This window comes from Phocoena phocoena, chromosome 9, assembly GCF_963924675.1.
Source record: "Phocoena phocoena chromosome 9, mPhoPho1.1, whole genome shotgun sequence".
Lineage (NCBI taxonomy): Eukaryota > Metazoa > Chordata > Mammalia > Artiodactyla > Phocoenidae > Phocoena > Phocoena phocoena.
In genome coordinates this window covers 84,459,021-84,478,297 of record NC_089227.1, presented here as the reverse complement: position 1 = coordinate 84,478,297, position 19,277 = coordinate 84,459,021, and positions in this window count along the sequence as shown.

Here is a 19,277-nt window from a genome sequence, read left to right as displayed (position 1 = left end):
CTTATCCCCTCTCACCTCCTCAGAGACTTTCTCTCTCTGACCTTTACCTGCCAGCCACCACTGACTTTCTCTCATGAGGGAGTAGACCTACTCAAGGCTTACCAATTGAAAACAAAACCACCGGCCTTCATGTTGCCTTCCCTTGCGCTTACTTCTCCATTCACTTCCCCTGCCAGGGCCAAATTTCTTGGACGAATTTTGTGAATTTGCTTCCTTCATTTCCTCACCCTTGCCGCCTCCTCGGGCTCCTCCAGTCTGGCTTCTGCACCTGTGACCAAGTTGATATTGCTCTGGCCAAAGCTGATAGTTGTCTACCTATCCTTCTGTTGCCACATTCGCCAGATATATTTAGCATTGTATCTTCCGTGGCCTATTTGATGTCCTCTCCTCTCTGGCTTGCCCTGCCCCTCTGCCTTTTTCTCCTCCTTGCCCTCTGCAGGTTCTTTCTATCCACCTCTGAGCGCCAGGCTTTGCATTCAGATGCCAACTGGACATTCCCACTTGATACCTTGCTAGCGCCTCATAGCCAACAGATTCCAAACTGATCCCAGTTACCCAGGCTTGAAACCTGTGATTTACTGCGCCTTTTCTTTCCTCATCTTCCAAATCCACAAAGAAACAAAATCTGGTCAAAATTCCACATCTCAGCCATTCTCAAATCCATCTACTCTGTCTCCAGTGTGTCCGTCTTGGTTACCATCACCTTTGACCTAAATTATTGCCTTTTAGCATCCTGCTCCCTGCTTATTGATGTTCTTCCCCAATCCATTCTCCCGACTGCGTTCAGAGTGATGCTTCTGAAAAGCAGCCTCATCGTGTCACTTCTCTTCTTAACTGTCACCCGATTCTGTGATACCCTGTACCCAACTTGATCGGGGCCCTGTAGAGTATGTGTCCTCGTAAACAAATCATCAAACACTAGGATTCACGGGGACGCAGAAGAGATTTACTTCCCCCTCCACACAGCAGAACCTAATGAAAATCCCGACTGGACATCACTCACCGGTGCCCTCCAAGGTTCCTGATCGTGGGCTTCATGTTCCTCCCACCCTCCCCCACTCACCTGGTCATGCCTCCCAGCCCCGCCTCCCAGCCCCATCCGCTCCTACCTGTCGTATTCGTACTCCATTTACCAACCCCGTATTCAGAGAGCTCAGCTCTTTGCTGAATGTTCTGATCCTTGAGTTTCACCCCTGTCTTATCTTAGTTTGGGTTCCCCTCAGGGCAGATTCTGAAAAGGATACAGTCTGGTCTGACCCCACTAGGTAAGAACTGGGTGACCTCTCTGTGCCTCAATTTTCTCATCTTTAAAATTCCACTTTATGAGATTTAATTTCCACGTGATAGTGAAAATTAATTTGTGCATGGAGAGTGCTTTTAAAAGTCTATCTGAAGTGAGAGAGTGGCATGGACGTATATACACTACCAAACGTAAAATAGATAACTAGTGGGAAGCAGCCGCATAGCACGGGGAGATCAGCTCGGTGCTCTGTGACCACCTAGAGGGGTGGGATAGGGAGGGTGGGAGGGAGGGAGACACAAGAGGGAGGAGATACGGGAACATACGTATATGTACAGCTGATTCACTTTGTTATACAGCAGAAACTAACACACCATTGTAAAGTAATTATACTCCAATAAAGATGTTCAAAAATAAAACCCAAAAACTATCTGACCCATAATAGTAGTCAATCAAGTTTGCAACAATGATAATAATGATTACTACTGTTATTAAAAATGTCACTTCATACAGGTTTCCGTTCTCAACCTATCTAGACCAGATGGGAGTCCCCTCTTACGTGTACCAATAGCATCCTATGCCTCTTTTAAATCATAATTGCTAGCTTGGCGAAGGAAGGATAACGGCATCCTGTTCACCGTTCAGCGCTTAGCCCAGTGCCTGGTATTATATTGTACGGTATGTACTGCGTGCTCAATAAATATTTGCTGAATGGAATTAATCAAATGACTTGTAAAAAGAGTATTCCAAATATTCTATACTTCTTATCTTTAATAAGCTGCCTTTAAAATACAAAGCATGCCTGTTAAAAAATACAACATGACAAACAAAACATAACTGTGCTCCAGGGGTTTGTCTTTAAATCCAGCATCGCCGAGTGAGCCTGGGCAAGCTCTCCGGGTGTCGGTGTCTCTGGAGCAGCTCTGCCCGAGAGCCTTTGTCCAGTTCCAGAATTCTTCAATCCTCTGATAACAGGGCACAGTAAGGATGGAGTACGTTTTTAAGACACTCAGGGTTTCCCTCATATTTATGTTTTTTCCTGTTAGCTGGTGGGAAAATGTCATCTTGTTTCTTGGGCTTGCAGGTTCTTTCCTAGTCCTGGGGAATTTTTCAAGCTGGCTATAATGAGAGGGTCTCAGAGAACCACAGAGAGGTCTGGTGTGTTCTTTTCAAGTTAAACATAATGTCCCTTCTGATTTTCACTTCTGATCGTCTCTGTTTCTGAGCTGACTTCTGTAATTGTATTTAAAGATGTATCAGAAATAAGGTCTATTGTATTTTGACGCCTGCACCCTTGACATCCTTTAAACTGTGTTTCCTGCCAAGTCAAAAGCCTTCTTCAGAACTACTAACTCTAATGATTTCTTTCTTTCTTTATTCTTTTCTCTCTTTCTTTTTTCCTTTAATGGTATGTGTACACACACACACACACACACACACACACATATATTATTAAATTGTGGTAGAATACATACAATGTAAAATTTACGATCTTAACCATTTTTAAGTGTAATGGCATTAAGTACATTCACATTATTGAACAGCCATCGCCATCCTCCATCTCCAGAACCCTCTCGTCTTGCAAAACTGAAACTACATTCCCATGAAACACCAACTCACCATTCTCCCTTCTCCTCAGCCCCTGGCAAGCATAGTTCTTTCTGTCTCTGTGAATTAGACTACTCCAGGAACCTCATATAAGTCGACTCAGACAGTATTTGTCTTTTTGGGACTGGCTTATTTCACTTAGCATGATATCCTCAAGGTTCAACCATGTTGTACCACGTATCAGAATTTCCTTCCTTTTTAAGGCTGAGTAACATTCTGTTGCTCGTATAGACTGCATTCTTGTTTATCCATTCATTGGATGTTTGGGTTGCTTCCACCTTCTGGCTATTGTGAATAATGCTGCTATGAACATAGGTATACAAATAATTCTTTGAGACCCTTCTTTTAATTATTTTGGATCTAATGATTTCTTGAATCTTCTTTCTTGATGCTTCTGTTGTTTTCACGAACTCATGCCTTCCTCTTTTGGCCATTTACTACCCCTCGCCCATCAATCTTCTCTGCCATTTTGCTAATAACGAACGTTCTACTGTCAAGATTCTCATGCTTCAGTGTGGCCCTCACAGAGCTGCTGCTATGTGGAGAAAACAGTTTGGCAACTAAGAAATATTATTCGTTCCCACCTCCTGGACACCCACCAATTCCTGCTATTTTCTGAAGACATACCAGTGGTTCCTAAATTTTTTAAAAAAGACACCTTAGTGACAGGGCAGATTTTTGTGGCTATTGACCTTCTGTATTTTGAAATTTAACTGTTAATAGTAGCATCTTCTTGATGTTATCAGTCCTATAGTTGTGATATTGATATCTATCTATTTTTCCTCATGAAAACAATATATGACAATCATAGAAAACTTGTATAGAAAAAATGTTACACACAATAGCACTGTCAAAAAGCAGCCACTGTTAACATCTTGATGCATATTCTTCTGGTCTTTTTAATGTGAATATTTATCTATTTAAGATCATATTGTCTTGTACTTCTTTTTTGCACGTAAAGTGTAAGCATTCTCTTGTTAGGTCTTTGTAAATAGTTTAATTATTTTATATGACTGAGAGATATTTACAGGGTGTTCATTAGGTTATATAACATTTTTCTAATTATAAAAATAATGTTTCTCATACGAAATGTCAGATATCTCAGTTTTGCAAAGAAGTAATGAAAATCTAAGTTCTCTGCCCACCCCTTCTCAAGCTTTTTAAATGTATGCTCTTCCAGTCTCTCTTTGAGATTAGCTCCTCTACACCCCCGCGCCCCCCACCGTTTGTCTGTCCCTCTCTCCACTGATATCATATTTATATACAATTTTATATCCAGCGTTTACCTAACATTATATTTTGTGATTTCCAGTGTCGTTAAGTATTCTCCAAAAACCATGATTTAAACATATGAATTTGCTGATTTATTTAGTCACATGCTTTCCTCCAATTTTTGATGTTTATGTTGTTTCCCGTTTTATGTTATTGTAAATTATTGTATGTGTGTCCTTGTATAGTTATCTTCCTGTGTATCTGTGATTGTTTCTTCAGGAGATATTTATAGACATGTTAATCAGTCAGAGGGTTTGTAAAAAGATATTGCTGATTTCCTGAAATGATCGTCTCACCTCACCTCACCTCACCTGCTTTGCTCTTTTGGTTGTGCATTTTTGTGAATCTGATTGATAAAAAAATCTTGGTGTTTGCTAGCGAAATTCCATACTTTTTCGTGTTAATTGACATTTTATATTTTGGGCTGAATTGTTTGTTAGTATCTTTTACCTTTTACCTTTATAATAATATAAAATATATTATCCTCTTGCAAGTATTTTATTTTTTGTTTACCTTGCAGTTTTGTCTGCTGGTTTTGAAGCTACAGATTTTAATGTTGTCAGATTGAGTTGATTACCTTGCCTTTTGTTGCTTTTTCTCCATTGCTTTTGTAAAGCTAAGACTTTTTTTCCTATCTCAAATTCAGAAATATATTCTTCTAATTGTTTCTTTTTCTCCCCTTTTACATTTAACTCTTTAATCTCCACAAAATTAATTCTGATGAAGGTTATAAAGTGGGAGCTAATTTTATTTTTTCAAGAATATTATCTTGTTCTCATGTTTGTCCAAAATCCCAGTAAAATTGTGATGTGAGCCAAAACAAGTGCTTTTTCTTATTTTAGTGCCTTGATTTTCCCACTGAGAAAAATGAGGAGGCTGCGATATACCTGTGGACAGGATCAGTAGCTTCACTTCTCAGTGCAGAACTTGCCATGTCTCTTTCCGGCTCGGGAAGTATGATGCTCCGCACAGGTTGGTGGGGGACAGAGACGGCAGCGGTAATAAGGGATGGGGGCCCACGCGCTGGGGACTAAGTAGCCCAGAGTGAGCCTCCCGAAGTCTCGACCCCATTTCAGTTTCCCTCGACTAAGATAAGCTACCAGGGCTCGGCTCATTGGAGGCTTACTTGAACCTCAGGGTATAGCTGTAAGGCGGCATGTGGTGAAAAAAGAATCCTAGCCTGGGAAAGTCAGAGAGCTTGGGTCCAGTTTCAGCTGTCAGTCAACTATCTGTATAACATAGGAAAGTCTCTTAGCTTCTCTAATTTCCTGATTTATAGAATAAATCTGAGATTTAGTCTCAATAAGTTATGGTCTCGGCAAGCGGCAGAGCTAGGTTGTGCTATGACTTTTTTGGGGAACATTTCTTGGTAACTAGTTCATCTTTCCTTATTAATCCAGTCAGCCAGTATGATACCAAGTTTAGGAAGAATATCACAGTATCACGTAATACTCTACCTTGGGGCGTTTCTGCTTCTTACCATTCCGGACCGTTCCTAGTCTATTTCAAGCTTCCCTTCTGAGAGTCTTCTGTCTTCCCTAATAATTTCTTCTCCAGCTACCTCTTGTGTTTAAGAATTTAAAAAGATGAGCCTAGTAATCAGGAAACACTCAGAACTGATGTTTGTCACCGACCTTGCCCTGCCACTTGCCTGGGGTATGATGTTTTTTAAAAAGCTGAAATAAAGATATGAAAAGCATTTTGAAAAATGTGAAGCATTAGGTGATAAAAGTAATAGTTATGAGGTACAAATACCTGCTGTCAACCATGTTAATTGTTTTTATTGGTATTAACAAACTATTTATTAACAAATTAATAACAGAAATTGCGTTGAGAAACAAAACAGTCACAGGCCAAACCTTTTGAATTTCAAATATGTTTATGTTAACATACTCTGTTTTAGACAACCAGCACAGAGACTATGGTCAAGTAGTTTTTATATGATGAAGTCATGTATCAGTCAATCCATTACACTTTTTAAGGTGTTTTAATGTTTATCTCCCACTTTTTGGTTTCCAGAGTGAAATAACCTCAGATGAAAATTTCTATGGTGTTGATGTTTTCCTCTTGAGAATGTGTTTGCTGTAATAAAATACAGTAACCACTTGAAGACTATAAAACTTGTGTGAAGTCTGGATAAACCTAAACAGTTTTTTCTTTGTGCTCCAGGAGCACACAGCACTATATATTAAATAAAGCACAAATATCTATACATAGCTGCAACTATGTTTCGTTTCATTACAACTATGTCTTGCCTGATCTTCAAATAACATGAAAAATCATCTTTAAAATAAACCTTGAATGGTTATGATCTTCATAGAAACAGTTTCTTTATTAATTAAACTTTTGTTTTTCATAGTGCATTGCTTTGATCTCGTAATATTTTTTAAAACATCCTGAGGGTTTATTTTCAAGGCTTCCAAATGAATTTTTTTTTCTTAAAAGCCGTAATATATTCATGGCTCAGTGAATCCCAAAGACAGTATTTTTAAACTCCTGTTAAGTTTATTTTTCTTAGCATGCTAGTCTACTGCATAATTTTCTTTGCTCTACGGGTCACGTGATTCCTCCCGTCCGTAACACACGCACTTAAAAATTTCACTTCCTGATTGAGCCATCAAGATTATGTAAAATGTAAATCTGTCTAAATACCTAAGAGCAGGAATTTTAAGGGAAAAATGCTGTTTTCTTTTTCTGTTTCATTATTGATGCCTAGAAAATCAGAGTGTGTGTGTTTGCCTATTTGTATTTGGAAACTAGAGACTGTTAGGGTGGTTTTTTGTTTTTGTTTTTGTTTTTTTTCTTTTGTCCCTTCCCTTTCAGATTGCATCAGAGTTTGCTTTCATTATAAAAATGAAGTACCAGGCAGATAGAACGTAGCAGTGGTGTAGTTGCAGGGCTGAAATCAAAAGGGTTCCGATTACTGGGAGAGCTGTTCATTTACTTACTCTTTTCATGATCTGAATGGAGAGTACGGCATCTCTCGAAAGGTAACGATTTGATATTTCAGAGTTGTAAATGGCCATTTAACCCTTCTGCTGCCTGATATAAATGAAAGTAATTTCTAGCAGGCTGGATGACACTTGGTTTATCATGAATCCAAAAATCCCTCACATTTTCTCAAAGCAATTTTGAAGTTGTCATAGTAACGGCATGATATTTGGAGGGTCTTTTTAGTAGTTCTTTAGCTAGAGTTAATTAATTTTATTAACCCTGGACGCTTTTCTTTTTATTCTTCTCTGACCAACAAGGGCCATAATTGCTCAAGTATGTATTTGGTGTTTTTTATTTCTTGGTGACTATAGTTTGAGGACTTGATGTTTTGCAGATTGTTTCAGGAAAGGAACGGGAATGTTAGCAGTTGATTTCAGATCGTTTGAACTTGGGTTTTTAAATACTTCTCTGTAAAATTGCACTACCATCGTAGGACCAGAATTTAGTTTTATTTAAAGAGATGGGTTATGGGAGATGCTCGCTCAAATTTTACTGTGACTTACACAATTAAATTGTGTTGCAACTATCCTCTTTTTTTTTTTTTTTTTTTAATTCTGCTAGATCCAGAATTTAGATCTGGATTTAGATCCATGCTGCACTTATCAAAATTGAAAGTGCAGCAACAGTGCTCTTTGAAACTCTAAAATACGCTAAAATAAATTATCCTCTAGGAAAGTTTGTGGGAATTTTTTTTATTGGGAGAAAGTAGGTCAGGATCCTCTGTTAGTAAAGCTCTGTGGCAGAAATTCTTGCCAATATGGCGATCGGTGAGGAAAGAAGCCCCTCTCTTGGGCAAGGAGAGGGTCAGAAGAAAGAATGGTCTGTACCAGGTCTGGATGCTGGGACTTGAAAAAGTATCAGATGTTGGATGCTTTTGTTTTCTTGTAAAAGTGATCAGAGAGATGTGACACTTACAAAAGGTATCATGTGAGTTCTGTGGGCTTAATGCTAATGCCAGTATCCCTAGTGTTGTGTGGAGTATTTGTTCAACCAGAGGTGGTTCAAGACAGTCAGGGTAGCAACATGTGCAGCCAACAGCAGTAAAGGTGCTAATACATGTCCAGTGATGTCAGGAGTTACGAGACAGCAGTTTCAAAACACTGCAGTAAACAAGGTCATAGTGTCCCGTTTTGCTGGAAGAAGGTTTGTTTTTATGAGCTGGACAGTACATGGATGAAGTAATTTTTCAAAACAAACATCAAATTTATAGGTTGGGTTTTTCTTCCTACTTTTTGGATTTAAAAAAAAATTAACCAGATGAGATTTAGTAAGGGTTACATTTTTAAGCAGAATTATACTTTTTCCCTGTTTTGGTTTTTTTAAATTGATTCTCCGTAGTTTCCACAGAGGAAATGAAAATACTGCTGATCCAGGATTCTTAAATGCAGTTTTAGAGAGCAAATGCCAATCACCATCACCAGTAAAACACTCCTTCTAATTTTGTACCTTTCGCACTTATTTAGACAGGCATCTACGTGCGAGAAAGTTAATGGCGCAGAATGCTGCTGACTGCATGGTTCTCGTCTTAATACATTTTCCAACCTTGAACCTGAGAATGCCAGAGGCTCAAGTCTCTGAATGCTCGTCTGAGCCGTTATCTGCTGGTGGCCTGGTTCCTGACCTAACAAGTGGGTGTCCCAGGCGTGCGTGTGGTAATAGCAGCAGTGGTGCCACGTGGCGCCCAGAGGTCGCCTTGGTCTGCCCTGGAGATTCCTGGTCCTTGGTGAAGCTTCTGAGTTGAACTGTGAACTTGGGGCATCCTGAGAAGCGCAGGCATTTTGGAGTTCCACAGCAAACCTGGATGTTAAGTGTAAACACAGCTTATAAAGTGAAAGCAGGGGCCTTGAGGAAGGGAATTACCCTCATCTCGTTCTGGACCTGCTTACTGTGCTGGAAAACAGAGTAAGTTTTGTTTGTTTTTAGTCAGTCTCTCCTACATGTTTTTCTTGCTAACATTATTAAACACTCAGTATCTGGCAAATGCCAAGGTTTTTTTTTTTTTTCCTTTTCATTGGGAAGTAGGAGATGAAGTTTGTTGAATAGCTGATTGCTTCTTTTATCTTTTCTGTCTCTTCCTGTATCTAGCTGCTGGCTGGCTTGTTAAGAGGTAAAAAGAGACTGAAATTTATCATCAATGAGAAAACAAAAAGTTCTCTTTTTTTCTCTTTTTAAATGGTTCAAGAACTTTGCCATTAATTAAATGACGGTGGGTGACACAGACAAGGCTTTTTATGAGCTGCAGCCAGGAGCATATCTAGCAAAACAGCCCCAGTTCACTGCCCTTATTTCCATTGGGAAGCAGGAAGGGTGCATGTAAAAGACAGGTATGAGGACGGGGGTGTCTGCACGTGGGAACTGCAGACACTAGGTGGGAATGGCTGTTGGATAAAATGCTGTAATTTTAAAGCCTGTCAGGAAATGGAAAAGACCTGAAGAATACAAGTTATTTAATGATGTTGGGAAAATAAATTAATATAAAAATGGGATAAAATGTATAAAGTCCTAACCGAATTTTCCCTTCATGTTAGAAAGTTCCGTGCCTTGTAGATTTATAGAAAATATGTTTAATAACTTTAAAAAATAATAATTAAGAGGCTTCATCTCCTACACAGAAGATTCTGTGACACCAGCCTGATTCTGACACTTGGCCCATCTTACATTTTTGTTTGTTTGTTTTTTATGCTGATCCTGTCTCCAGAGATGTTACACGGCTTGATAAATTTTTAATACAAAGCTCTGTGGTTTTGAAAATGCAAAACGAATAGAAATGCAGAGTGGTTTGTGATTTGTAATTAAAATTATCCTCATAAAAGGGACTGCTTTTACCGGAGAATTTTCTTGACTTCTCTGAACTTAAACAGTGACACTTTGAAGGTAGAAGGGGGCAGCATGTCTGTAGTGTGGCGTTGGAAAGCAGAAGTCAGGGGTCTTAGCTTCTAACTCTAGTGTGGAATACAGTGTGAATTTAAGTTCGGGCTTCTGTGCCGTGGGAGTTCCCTTTTTATCTCAAAGTGGTGATGGTAGGACTTGAGGTGTCTGTATTTCATTTGAAACACTCCAGGCTCCCTATGTGAATGTCTGTGAATTATTAATTCAGCAAACATCTTTAAGTACCTTCTTTCTGAAGGTACTTTCAGTGTTGTGCTCAGAGCTATAGTTTTTCACAATTAAATTTACAGAGATTTGGTTTATAAATCAAAGATTGGAAACAGTTTGAAACAAGGGTGAATGAGCAGAGCATTACCATCGAACGGTTTGTTAAAGATGGTGCCAAGTGAGCAGGGCTGTCCCCTCTGAGCTGCCCCTCCTAATTAAAGGGGAAGGTGGCTGCCATCTGTCTTCTTTCATTCAAGGCAGTAGGGGGTCTGGGGTGGAAGGAAGCAACCCCCCCTCTTATTTTTCTCCCACTCTTTTTTATAGTCGGCTTTCTCCCTAGTCAGTGACCCAGAAGGTCATTGATGATCTGTCTATCTCAGAATGAATAGTAACATAAGCATGCAAGGCACTTGCAAAAAAAAAAAAAAAAAAAAAAAAAGTTTATAACATGAATTTATCCATTTAGAATTCTGCTTGAATTCTGTCTGAGAGTATTGTAATCCCTTTGTTGGTGTCATTGCCCCTTTTGTCGCTGAGGGCACTACTGGCAGAAAAAGTGGGGGGTTTCTACTTTTATTGATTTTGTTTTTTCATGAAACATTGTTTACACTCCACCGGGCATAATGTAGAAGATGGCAGCACGTAGCTGTCCAGTGAGGATGTACAGGAATATTATTCTTATCAAAACCAAGGACACCTGTTAATTATTTTATATATATATATATATATATATATATACCTATATATATATAATCTCAAGGGAAATTGTGGACAAAGAGGTTAACAGGTCTCCAGGATACTCAGTGGTCTACTGGTCAACTGCAGCTTTTTTGGTCCAGTCATTGAAATAACTTGCATTGATTATCCTTCAGTTAAGCAATAAGCCTTTTAAACCTTTTCTCGTGAGAATAGGTTATTGGAGAGTTGAGTTGTAGTTTGGGGTCATGGCTTTAACTGCTTTTGAAACATAGAGTGTTCTAACAAAACGATTGAGCTTTCTTGCCTCGGTTTCCACACCTTTAAATGGAAGAAATACGTGCTGCTTTTAAAAATATTTAAGAGAATATGAAATAATACTTTCTGTCTTTGATAGAAAATTTATTATAACTGAAAAATTCTAAACCCTTTGGTTATTTTTGAAATTTTATTTTATTTTATTATTTTTTTATTTTTTTGTGGTACGCGGGCCTCTCACTGTTGTGGCCTCTCCCCTTGCGGAGCACAGGCTCCGGATGCGCAGGCTCAGCGGCCATGGCTCACGGGCCCAGCCGCTCCGCGGCATGTGGGATCTTCCCAGACCGGGGCACGAACCCGTGTCCCCTGCATCGGCAGGCGGACTCTCAACCGCTGCGCCACCAGGGAAGCCCCCTTTGGTTATTTTTGTTTTCAGTTTTCATATACAAAACCTAGCAAAGTGCCAGCCGTTATCTAAAAGGATTTGGTCCTTAACACACTCTCTTAAGCCTCCCCAAGCAGTAGATAGTGGACTCCGCAGAATATGCTGATTTTTGGAACTCTCTGTGACGTGGAAGTGTGTTTCTTAAACCCATAGCAGTATATTTGGAAAGCCCAAATGTCAGAGTCATTGTCTGTAATTTTATTTAGAGTATTTTTTCAAATTTGTCATCAACCTGTAATGAGGTTTCTTGGAAACTAAGATGTGCTTATGTTGTTGAACGTTGGGAAGAGCAGTCTGTAGATTCTGGAGACACTGACAACAGTTTGGATTGGATGATACCTGAAAAGTAGCTCATTTCCTAATCACTGAAGGGTACACGGTGCTGAGCGGGCGGGTCTTTTTGGCTTTTTCATGTAATTTGGACATTGAACTAGATGCTTCCCTAACTATCTTTTTAAAGTTGTGATTTACACTAATTTGTTTTTACCCATCAGTATATATTTCAGGGCAACTAAATAAACTAATTAAATGAAGCACATGTATAAGGTGTGACTCTAAAGTAATGCAATTAATATTTTAACTCACAGAGCAAAAGACACATAGACGTGCAAATGGATGTTGCCTCCCTAAAGTACTGTGTTAGCTGGGAAGAATTTAAACTTCTCCTACAGCGATGCCATCTTTGCCAAGGACACATTCAAAACTTTTTTTCGCCATTGCCTTAAAAGCCTCCCATCCTTTTTTATTATCCACAGTGATGGGAATTCTCTGGCCTTGGAGGGTAGGAAGGAGCCAGTAGTTAGGTCTGATGAAAAGGTTTATGATCCATTAACTGATTTGAGTCATTGATTCATGTAAACATTTACTGAGCCACCGACTACATTCCAGCAGTCAGCACTGCAGATTCAGAAACTGGCATGTCAGGGGCCTGCCTCCAGGAGGACAGTTGAGTGGGATAAATGACATATAAAGAGGTAACATCACAGATTGACAAGTACTATAACAGAGATACACGTGGTGCATGGTGTCGCCAGAGCCCGGCGGGGTTGGAGGGGGGCAGTTAAAACTTGATGGACGGCTTCCCTGGTGGCGCAGTGGTTGAGAGTCCGCCTGCCGATACAGGGGACACGAGTTTGTGCCCCGGTCCGGGAAGATCCCACATGCCGCGGAGCGGCTGGGCCCCGTGAGCCGTGGCCGCTGGGCCTGCGCATCCAGAGCCTGTGCTCAGCAACGGGGGAGGCCACAACAGTGAGAGGCCCACGTACCGCAAAAAAAAAAAAAACCAAACTTGATGGAAAGATGAGGATTGTTGTGTACATGATTTATAAAGTGGCTCACATAATAGAATTTTGGAAATGAAAGCCCTGAAAAACACCTTCTACTTTAAGGATAAGGAGATGGGAATTTTATTTCTGAAATTCTTTAATTCTCAGCTAGTTGAAAGCCTTATGAGAAAAGGTGTTCATTCTGTAATAGACATCTTTTTTTTTTTTTAAACAAAGAAGTTGTGGCTATATAAAAGGTGAGGTCTATAAAAGATTTTGGACATTGTTAGAGTAACTCCATGTTCTCCAAAGGAGACTGTTTTTGAGGAATGATTCTTACTTACATGTTAAAATTGAGTACTCTGGACACATTAGATATATCAAAGCGTTACATGCCATATTGATTGCTGAGAGTAGCTGTCTAGCTTTCGGGAGACAGTGAACTTGAAGCTGGCCTGCATCCTGAGTATATGGTGGGAGAGAAAAGGCTTCCTCAGGTCTTCTTTCGTGTTTTATTCCGCGGGGACAGAATTTCTGTCCCACAGCCAATAGGTGATCTCCCTGTGGATAAGTTCATTTAACAGTTATTTGTGGAGTGCCGCTCTATGCCAGGCACTGTTCTAGGAGCTGAGCAGAAGCTTGACAGTTGCAGCCCCCCAGATGCTGGTACATCCTCAGCAGGTCCCTGTGGGTGTGCACATGCAGCTGCTGTTTCCTGGGTGCCTTTCCTGAGCATGACAGTGTGGGCCCGGACGTCATGCTGCCTGCGGAGAGCTTGGAGCTAAGGTTCCGCGCATAGATGAACATAGAGAAGAGAGATAAAATGTATAAAAGAAAAGAGATAAACACACTACACATTTGTAGAAGAGGTTTTTCTCAGACTGGGCCATCAAGAAATGCATCATGGATCGAAGAGGCTTTGGCCAGACCAAGAAAGGTGGTGTTGGACTTGAGGACTGCGAGGGTCTGAGTCCAAGGACACATGAGCAGAGACATATAGAAAGGGATGGGAAGAACCGGTGGGCGGAGTGGGCAGTGACTAATGTGTTGTTGCTGGGCAACAGTGTGTGTATAAGTGACTAACGGGAACAGAAGGCAGCAAAGGTCAGTTGAGGCCGGCCCAGGAGGGCTGTGAAGGCTTATGACTGAACGATTTAGACTGGATACTAAGTCACGGGAACAGTTGAAGAATTTCGGTCAGGTGAATGACAATAGGATCTTCTGGAATCAGTGTGTGGGGTGGCCTGGACAGTGAGAAAACCATAGCCAGGGAAGCCCAGCAGAGCTGCTGTGATAGTCCAGGAGGGAGGTGCAGGGGGCCTAAGTGAGGGGACATGACTGGAATGGGCCTGGATGAGAGGGGTTGCCTGGCGGGGAGGAGGATAGAAGCGGAATTACTCCAGATTTTTAAAAAAAATATTCATTGTTTGTTTATTTTGGCTGCACTAGGTCTTCGTTGTAGCATGCAGGTTCTTAAGTTGTGGCATGCGTGTGGGATCTAGTTCCCTGACCAGGGAGGAAACCCAGGCCCCATGCACTGGGAGTGCGGAGCCTTAACCACTGGACCACCAGGGAAGCCCCAACTCCAGATTTTTGAACTCAGGTGCCATTTGTTATTTCTATGTCATTTGCCAGGCATTTCACATACATCATCTCATTCAATCTTAGACTAATTCTATGAGGTTGGTATTTTTGCCCTTATTTCAGAGATGAGAAAACTAAGGCTCGGAGAAAGATTTGTCTAAAGCTGCCCAGCTAATAGGATATAGAGCAGCATATTCCAGGCATCCCTGATTTCCATACCTGTTCTCTTTCTACTGTACTAGGTTTTGAAGAGAGCAGATGGGAGAGAGAAGATGATCCCTGTGCACTCTGTACCTGTTCAGATTAGATACTGGTAAGACATCCATCAGGCAACTGGAGTTGTGGAGCTGAATCTCAGGGACAAAGTTAAGAGGATCAGAGACAGGGATTTCAGAATCAGCTGCGTGCTCCTTTATTCAACACACACTTGCTGAGTGTCCTTAGGGACGAGCACCGCGTGGCAGTGGGAATACAGTGAACGAGAGAGCCGTGGTCTTACCCTACAGAACAGGCTGGCGAGGGAGACCCCATACTGTGGGGCGACTGTAATGTAGGGGGAGGGGAGTGCAGATTTGCTACAGGCACACCAACCCGGGGCACCTAACCAGGTCTGGGGACCGGGAAGTCTCTGAAGGAAGTTATAGTACTTAACATGACACTTGCATGTTGAGTGCCAAGGTAAAAAGGAAGAAAAAGGCATATTCCAGGTAGGGGAACTAGAATGTACCAAGACCCCAGAGGCAAGAGAGAAGCATGATACATCTGAAGAACTGGAAATTATGTGGGGCTGAAACGGAGAAAACAGGATATACGGCCAGGGGGGTGGGCAGCAGCTAGATCAAGAAATGCCCCAGAAGCTGTATTAGGGGATCTGATCATCTCGTTAAGGACGTGGGAAGTATTCATGGGTTTTAGGCACTGGGGTGATGTGATTAGACTTATGTTTTAGAAGGACCATTCTGTCTGCTGGAGAACAGATTTTAGGGAAGCAAGTACCAGAAGCAGGAAAACTGGTCACGAGTTCACTGGAGAGAGGATTCTAGATGAGAGGTGAGGGTGATCCGGATAGAGAGACTCTGGTTGATGTTTAAGAATGGTAGACGTATGGAATTTGCGGGGTTGTTGGATATGGGGGATGAGGGAGAGAGAAGGATAAAAGTTAACATGTAAGTTTCTTAACTGGGCAGCTGGGTTGTTGCTGGTACTTTCCTAGGGGGCACGGTGGAAGGATCAGATGTGGGGTTTAGGATTATTAGGTTTGGTTATCCTACGTAACCAACTGGTATCCTAAATAATTAGTAAAGGGAGCTGAAGGAGAGGGGATCGTGGTCAGAGAGAGGGACATCAGCATGTACTAGTTCAGAAGGGAAGCAGTTCAAGTGATAGTAAGAGAGCAAGGTCGTTAGAGTGGACAGGCCCAGAGGAGGGGAGAGCTGGCCGTGGGATATGAGGAGGTTAAGGAGCTAACAGACCCGTGCTGGACGGGTGTTCATGTGCAGGTTAGTCACACAGGTTGCTGGCAGGACTTGCAGGGGAGAGGGTCAGCGTGTAGGTCGGTCACTACCTGCTGCGTAGGTATGGAGGTTGGGCACTGAGGTGTGTGAGTTGAAAACGTGATTTCCACGGACTGCGTGCACAGCGTCGGAGCTTGAGGAGAGAGTGAACGGGCCCTAGGACTCACCTCTGGGGTGGGGGGGTAAGGGGTGGGAGGAGACCGCGGAGGAGCTTCCAAAGGGGAAAACGGGGAACTTCAGAGCCTTAGAAGGCCAGTGGACGTTGGTGCTGCGGAGAGGAACTGTTGAGAGGTGCCCCACTAACGCAGGGGTAAGGGGGGGGGACTGTGAGAGGCCTTCGGATTGCTGAGCCCAGAGTCATGAGTGCCTTTAAGGGAGAGGCTTATGGAGTGGTGGGGGCAGGGCATGCAAGCTGTGGAGGAGTGAGTGGGAGTCAATGGGTACCTGCAGCAAGCATCACCTACACTCGCGACAAATTTTAGGTTGAAAGAAAAGACAGAGAATCTTCTGGTAGCTGGAGGGATAGAATTATTATAGCATCTAATAGTCCTATTGTTTTATATCTTTTGACAATCTTCTAGTATTCTCTGCTGTGTGTCTTTGGTCAAATTATTTACCCTTTCCCTGCTTCTTTTGCAAAATGAGTACCTGCCTCGTGGGGTTGTTGTGAGGATTAAATGAGTTGCAAAGTAGTGCCTTGCACATAGTAAGTGCCATATAAATGGTGGTTAATAAAAGCAAAGTCGGAAGCATGTATATCAACTGTCACATTTTGGGCACTTTTCCCTGAGTGTTCACAATAATTCTGTAGTGTAAGTGGCAGTGACCTCATTCTACAAACAAAACAGAGGCCTGGAGAGTTTTAAGGAACTTATTCTAGGTCATGCTGCTAATGAGTGGTGGAAGAGAGAGACAGGGCTCCTTTGACCTGATCGAAAGTCGATTGTCCTCCCACGGGCTCATGCTTGTGTGTGCCCCTCGAGCTGTTGCAGAAAGAAAGCTGGACTTGGAGCCTTCCTCGGCCAGAAGCTGGGGAGCAGTTTTACATGGGGCGTGCACTGTGCACTCTGCATGTCCCCCCACCCTGTTCATTTCACTCATTTGTCTTATCTGTCTGTCCCGTATAGGTACGGAGTTTGCAGCCCTTGTTCTAAAGGCTTGTCCTTTCTGTGGACTGGAGTACATTCTCCTGACTCTTCCTACTTACTATTCAGATACCATCTTCTGTGTCTGCTTTCAAGGTTTTTCTTCAGCCTTAGAATTCATCTCTAAAGAAATGGGTGCCTCCTCCGAATTTCTTGCCTCTAATCTGGTCTCAGAAAGTGAAGTTGCTGTGCATTCTTAGAGGCTTTTCCTGCAGCAAAGAATCATCTGAACACCGTCTCTTCTGAAAGGATAGTGTGATGGTTAATTTTATGTGTCCACTCGGCTAGGTCACAGTGCCCAGGTATTTGGTGAAACACCAGTCAAGAAGGTGAATAAAAAGACCTGTTGGAGGTGTTTTTAGCCGAGATCATTTAAATCAGGGCTGTTGAGAAAAGCCAATTATCCTCCATAAGGTATGTGGGCCTCAATCAATCCATTGATGGCCTTAAGAGGGAAAGATTGTTGTCCCCCAGGGGTGAAGGAATTCTGCCTCCAGACTGCCTGCCGGCTTGAGACCACAGCATCATCTCTTCCCTGGGTCACCAGCCTGCCCTGCAGATTTTGGATTTGTCAAACCCCAGTGGAATTGGCCTAAGCATTTCCTTAAAATTCCATCTCTTGATCTCTGTCTCTTTCTCCCCTGCCCCCTCCACACCACATCCTATTGGCTCTCTTTCTCTGGAAAACTCTGACTAATATAGACAGGAAGATACAGAAATTTAAACTGTTCAGCTGCTGTTGATATTAGCAGAAAACGGCATCAGGCCTCTCTAGGCATTCCTGGTGGAGATGTATATTGCTTGTCGTGTAGGTGAGGAGAGCGAATTACTGAAGGGATGTGGTGCACCCAGTGTGATGCAGAAAGAAGATGTGAGGGCCAAGGAGAGGACTCCCGACGCCTCGGGTGTGGTTCAGTTGCTCTCTTGCTATTTGGCTCTCAAATGCTTATTAGCAGCATAATAAAGTTACTGGGTTTGCCAGGCATAATTATTGCTAACATTTATAGACTGTTTTTCTAGGGCTCAGGTCTATCATAATTGCTTCACAGATGTTAGTGATTTTAATTCTTAGAACTACCCAAAGAGATAGGGACTGATATTAACCCCCTGTGACCAATTTTAAATACCGAGCCCCAGCGAGCAGCATGGTCATTGCTGACCAGCAGGTGAGTGAGAGAGCCAGGCGTGGGGCCCAGGCAGCCTGGCTCCAGAGCCTGTGCTCCTAACCCTTCTGCTCTACTGCTTCTCAGTCTAAGATGTCCTGAATGTAGCCTCTCATCTGTCCCTTTGGAGCCATCATCTAGAACCTTCATCATGGTTAGTGGTGCTTTGGTAGGGCTTTTTGTTTTGTTTTGTTTTGTTTTTTTGTGGTACGCGGGCCTCTCACTGTTGTGGCCTCTCCCGTTGCGGAGCACAGGCTCCGGACGCGCAGGCTCAGCAGCCATGGCTCACGGGCCCAACTGCACCGCGGCATGTGGGATCTTCCCGGACCGGGGCACGAACCCACGTCCCCTGCATCAGCAGGTGGACTTTCAACCACTGCACCACCAGGGAAGCCCAGGGCTTGTTTTAAAAGAGAAATGCTCTAAGTGATTTTTCAAGAGGCCTTCCAGTGGTACTCTCTTGCTACCTCCCTGAGAAACAGAAAACATTCCCATTATAGCAACAGTATGGGGTATATTCTTGCTGGGGTACATTTTTAGCAACTAGACTTTCATGTCTAGCTCAGTGACACTGTTGGCTACCTGATTTGCCAAAAGTCATACAGAAATGTGATCAAGTGGTGATGTGGCTTAGTTCCTTGTCCAACAATTTGGGGTGTGTTCTGGGGAAGAAGATGGCAAACTTCTTTGTGGGTGTCCTTCAGTTCTCTGAGGAAGTAACCCTCGTAACTGTCATTTATGGGGCCTTTAGTGTGCCAGGGACTGTTTTAAGTGCTTTACAAACATGATCTCCTGGAATCTTCTCAACATTATCATCCCATTTTACATATAAAGAAAGCAGTAATTAGGGAGTTAAACAGTGTTTTCCAGGGCAGGATTTAAACCTCATCTAATGACCCCAGCCGTGTTCTCAGTCACTCTGCCGTACCTCTGCCGCCAGCTCCGTGGTGTCCATGAGGGCAGGAACTTTGTTTTTCACTGAGTTCATCATCATATT